Here is a 6,166-nt window from a genome sequence, read left to right as displayed (position 1 = left end):
CTACCTGCATCGTGGCTCACGTTGCAACTGGTCTTTCAACTATACTACTGGTAGCAACATTAACTCTCTTTGGTCTCACTCCACCCTGCTCTCAAATAGATCATCTCGTACTGTAAACCATGACTGCCTTCAGCCTACCACTATCGATAAACTCACCTCTGTCTCACAATACTAACTTTGCTCTCCTCAACACTTGGTCAATGAGCAACAAAGCCCCCTTGCTCCATTAACTAATATCTGACAACAAGCTAGACTTACTTCTCCTAACTGAAAGTTGGCAACAACCTGGTGATTTATTCTCTCTTAAGCAAGCTACTCCCGCTGGTTATGGCTACCTGTGTCACCCCCGCTCCATCGACATCGGTGTACTCCAAAATCAAAATAACTGAACTGTCTTTCCCTACTGTCACAATCGTTGCCAGGGTGGAAATGATCGGACCAAGGTGCAGCATGGTGAGCGTACATTTATTTTTATTTATAAATGTCGCCAACAAAACAAAGAATAAGGACATGACCGTGGCTAGGGCTATACAGGCCACTAACACAGACAACTACCCACAACTAAGGTGGCAAAACAGGCTGCCTAAGTATGATTCCCAATCAGAGACAACGATAGACAGCTGTCCATGATTGAGAACCATACCCGGCCAAAACATAGAAACAGAAAACATAGAAACAAAGAAACTGGAATGCCCACCCTAGTCACACCCTGGCCTAACCAAAATAGAGAATAAAAACCTCTCTATGGCCAGGGCGTGACACCTACTGTCTCCTCATTGGAATACATTGCTTACAAATTATCTTGCTCCACGACCACTATCCTTATGTACCATCCTCCTAAAGCTAATGAATCATTCCTATCTGAACTACTCATCATTTCTGTCCCACTATCTCCACACTTACTGTTGCTTGGAGATATGTATATGTCACGCCCTGACCATAGAGAGCCCTTGGTTCCAACCTGAAGAGCCTGTCAGCAGTCTGGTGAGTCCTGTGCCAGCTCTCCGCACCCTTCCTGAAGTGCGTGTCACCAGTTCCACGCACCTGGCCTCCAGTGTGCCTCCCCAGTCCGGTACATCCTGTGCCAGCTCCCCGCACTCTCCCTGAAGTGCGTGTCACTAGTCCGGTGCCACATGTGCCGGCTCCACGCACCAGGCCTCCAGTGCGTCTCTCTAGCCAGGTACTTCCGGTGCCAGCTCCAAGGCCGGAGTCTTCCTCTGCGCCGGTGCCCAGTCCAGGCACAGTCTGAGCTCATGGTCAACCAGGACCTTGTCAACTGTCTACAGGTGGCACTGTGGCTGGGAAACTAGGAGCTTATAAACACTCTGCTGAGGTAGGAATCAAACTCAAGTCAAATCAAACTTTATTCAACAAAGTGCATTATTCTAAAATGGATGAAATATTTTTTCCCCTAATCAATTTATACACAATAGCCCATAATGACAAAGCACATTTTTTTTTGGCAAATTTATATATATAAAAAAATGATATCACATCACAAAAGTATTCAAACCCTTTACTCAATAACTTTGTTAAAGCACCTTTGGCAGCCAATACAGCCTGACGTCTTCTTGGGTATGACACTACAAGCTTAGCACACTTGTATTTAGGGAGTTTCTCCCATTCTTCTCTGCAGATCCTCTCAGGTTGGATGAGTTCATCGCTGCACAGCTATTTTCAGGTCTCCATAGAGGTTCAATTGGGTTCAAGCCCGGGCTCTGGCTGGGCCACAAGGACATTCAGAGACTTGTCCCAAAGCCACTCCTGTGTTGTCTTGGCTGTGTGCTCAGGGCCGTTGTCCTGTTGAAAGGTGAACCTTCGCCCCAGTCTGAGGTCCTGAGCGCTTTGGAGCAGGTTTTCATCAAGGATCTCTCCGTTCATCTTTCCCTCGATCCTGACTAGTCTCCCAGTCCCCACCACTGAAAAACATCCCCACAGCATGATGCTGCCAGCACCATGCTTCACCATTTCCTCCAGACATGACACTTGGCATTCAGGCCAAAGAGTTTAATCGTGGTTTCATCGGACCAGAGAATCTTGTTTCTCATGGTCTGAGAGCCTTTAGGTGTCTTTTGGCAAAATCCAAGCGGGCTGTCATGTGCCTTTTACTAAGGAGTGGATTTTGTCTGTCCGTCATTTAAGAATGATGGAAGCCACAGTGTTCTTGTGGACCTTCAATGCTGCAGACATTACTTGGTACCCTTCCTCAGATCTGTGCCTTGACACAATCCTGTCTCGGAGCTCTACGGACAATTCCTTTGACCTCATGGCTTGGTTTTTGCTCTGCCATGCACTGTCAACTGCGGGACCTTTATATAGAAAGGTGTGTGCCTTTCCAAATCATGTCCAATCAATTGAATTTACCACAAGTGGACTCCACTCAAGTTGTAGAAACATCTCAATGATGATCAATGGAAACAGGATGCACCTGAGCTACAATGTAGAAAATAGTAAAAATAAAGAAAAACCCGTAAATGAGTAGGTGTGTCTAAACTTTTGACTGGTGCTGTATATTTTTTTATTATTATTTTTGTGCTTTTTACCCCTTTTTCTGATATCCAATTGGTAGTTACAGTCTTGTCCCATCACTGCAACTCCCATACGTGCTCGGGCTCTCGAGTGGTGCAGCTGTCTAAAGCACTGCATCTCAGTGCAATAGGTGTCACTTACAGACCCTAGTTTGAATCCAGGCTGTATCACATCTGGCTGTGATTAAGAGTCCCATAGGGTGACGTACAATTGGCCCAGCGTCGTCCGGGTTTTAGGGTGGCCGCCATTGTAAATAAGAATTTGTTCTTAACTGACTTACCTAAATAAAGATTAAATAAAATAAAGAAATAGAGGCGAAGGTCAAGAGCCACACTGCTCGCTCAACCCAGAAGCACCAATGTGTTGTACAACTGGCGACTGAAGTCAGCGTGCATGCGCCCCGCCCGCCACAGGAGTCGCTAGAGCAAGATGGGACAAGGACATCCTGGCCGGCCAAACCCTCCCCTACACCTGATGATTCTGGGCCAATTGTGTACCGCCTCATAGGTCTCCCATTCGCGGCCAGCTGTGAGTCAGCCCAGGATCGAAACCAGGGTCTGTAGTGACCCCTCTACCACTGAGATGCAGTGCCTTAGAGCGCTGCGCCACTCGGGAGCCTAATATCATTTAAAAGTATACATTAAGGTGTTTGTAGTAAAATATTCTTGGCCAAAACGAATGTAGATGTTAGTAAATGCATTTTTTATACCTTCCCAAAAGTTTTTTAAAAAAGTACAATGGAGGAGTACCTAAATGGCTGCTTGGGGGTTATAAAACATCGCCCCCTGTCAGTCATCTGGGTATTTAAACACATAATTGGTACCAACTGGGTTAAACTGGTTAGGTAAAAAGTATTTCAACTTGGAACTTAAAAGGATATTTGTATTTATTGAATTTGTAAGGAATGACAAATTGAGGAATTTTGTGTATTTGTATGTGTACTGTATGTCCTATTTTTATCTGCAATCTACAATAATTGTATTTTGTCATTAAAAATGTAAACTGAACTTTAAGAACTGGGTTCAGTAACACTTCTATTTTCATCTACTAACATTAAAATCCATTTCACCCATTGTGCACACATCATATGACATTGGACAATGTATAACAAGATGTGCATGCTTTGCTGTTCTCTGGTGGTGTATTAAATCTGAGAAAATATGACTGTCCATGTTTGTTCTTAAAGTAGGCTTTGTCAGATGTCATTTTGGATGCATGATCTCAATTAAATAGGCCAGACAAAACAAAATTAGCTTTTCCCACTCTGACCACCACTCTTTGTATATCCAATGTCAGACTGAAAGCGGATAGGTCAGGGAGTTATTATGCCTATACTATCTATGGACATTCCTCTGATTCAAACAAATGTCTCTTTATGCCACTAAGTTACCACGTGTGACAGATGGTATAAAAGCATAACTTTACATACAAGAACAGTTTAATTTGACAATATATGATTTTTGTAAATAAATTATATAATCATCCTTTAGTGAAAATTGTGTACATTTATTTTGAGTGGAACATGCTATCTGTAAAGAAGAAATAAATATAGTCAAACTCAGAGGCATCATGCCGATAGGTGGCACATGCCCCTTCAGATCCTATATATACAGTACCAGTCAAAAGTTTGGACACACCTATTCATTCAAGGGGTTTCTTTATTTTTACAATTTTCGACATTGTAGAATAATAGTGAGGACATCAAAACTAGGAAATAACACATATGGAATCATGTAGTAACCAAAAAAGTGTTAAATAAATCAAAATGTATTTTATTTTTGAGGTTCTTCAAAGTAGCCACCCTTTGCCTTGATGACAAATTTGCACACTCTTGGCATTCTCTCAACCAGCTTCATGAGGTAGTCACCTGGAATGCATTTCAATTAACAGGTGTGACTTGTTAAAAGATCATTTGTGGAATTTCTTTCCTTCTTAATGCATTTGAGCCAATTAGTTGTGTTGTGACAAGGAAGGAGTGGTATACAGAAGATAGCCCTATTTGGTAAAATACCAAGTCCATATTATGGCAAGAACAGCTCAAATAAGCAAAGAGAAAAAAATAGTCCATCATTACTTTAAGACATGAAGGTCAGCCAATACGGAACATTTCAAGAACTTTGAAAGTTTCTTCAAGTGCAGTCGCGAAAAACCATTAAGCGCTTTGATGAAATTGGCTCTCATGAGGACCGCCACAGGAAAGGAAGACCCAGAGTTACCTCTGCTGCGGAGGATACGTTCATTAGTTACCAGCCTGAGAAATTGCAGCCTAAATAAATGCTTTACAGAGTTCAAGTAACAGACAGACACATCTCAACATCAACTGTTCAGAGGAGACTTTGTGAAGCAGGCTTTCATGGTCAAATTGCTGCAAAGAAACCACTACTAAAGGACACCAATAATAAGAAGAGACCTGCTTGGGCCAAGGATCAAGTACAATGGACATTAGACTGGTGAAAATCTGTCCTTTGGTCTGATGAGTCTAAATTTGAGATTTTGGGTTCCAACCGCCGTGTCATAGTGAGACGCAGAGTAGGTGAACGGATAATCTCTGCATGTGTGGTTCCCACCGTGAAGCATAGAGGAGGAGGTGATGGTGATGGGGTGCTTTGCTGGTGACACTGTAAGTGATTTATTTAGAATTCAAGGCACACTTAAGCTGCATGGCTACCACAGCATTCTGCAAGGATACACCATCCCTTCTGGTTTGCGCTTAGTGGCACTATCATTTGTTTTTCAACAGGACAAATGACCCAACACACCTCCAGGCTGTGTAAGGGCTATTTAACCAAGAAGGGGAGTGGTGGAGTGCTGCATGAGATGACCTGGCCTCCACAATCACCTGACCTCAACCCAATTGAGATGCTTTGGGATGAGTTGGACTGCAGAGTGAAGGAAAAGCAGCCAACAAGTGATCAGCATATGTGGGAACTCCTTCAATACGGTTGGAAAACCATTCCAGGTGAAGCTGGTTGAGAGAATGCAAAGAGTGTGCAAAGCTGTCAAGGCAAAGGGTGACTGCTTTGAAGAAACTAAAATCTAAAATACATTTGGATTTGTTTAAAACTTTTTGTTACTACATGATTCCATGTGTTATTTCATCGTTTTGATGTCTTCACTAATATTCTACAATGTAGAAAATAGTAAAAATGAAGAAAAACCCTTGAATGAATAGGTGTCCAAACTTTTGACTGGTAAAAATATGTAATCATTTTCCCTCCTGTAATACTACTAGCCACTTAGCAATTGTATGAAGTTGTCTTTAGCATGCCCAGACACAGTAGGTTCCCAATCTCCCAAACACTACAAGCAATTTCAGGGTATGAATCAAGTTAGAGTAGCTGGCATGCCTGCTGGCAAGCTTGGTAGACATTAGAAAAGCAAGCAATAACTACTTCAGTACCTAATGTACTGAAAAAGACTCACATTCCTTTTAATTTTTTATCCAGATTTTAGCAGAAGCATATTTAGTTTTTCAAAAACAAACACCAATCAGGAATACAGACAGCTAGAGGTATGCTTAGATATGCAGAAAAATATACATTTTTGACCTAGAAATATGCATAATGATTATGGCTCATGATTCCAGGAAAACCCTGTTTCAGGTGTTTGAAAAAATGCACAATTCTCCAATTTACAG

The sequence above is a fragment of the Oncorhynchus mykiss genome, chromosome 9, assembly GCF_057628025.1.
Source record: "Oncorhynchus mykiss isolate SJ-2025 chromosome 9, ASM5762802v1, whole genome shotgun sequence".
Classification (NCBI taxonomy): Eukaryota; Metazoa; Chordata; class Actinopteri; order Salmoniformes; family Salmonidae; genus Oncorhynchus; species Oncorhynchus mykiss.
This window is presented reverse-complemented; position numbering follows the sequence as displayed.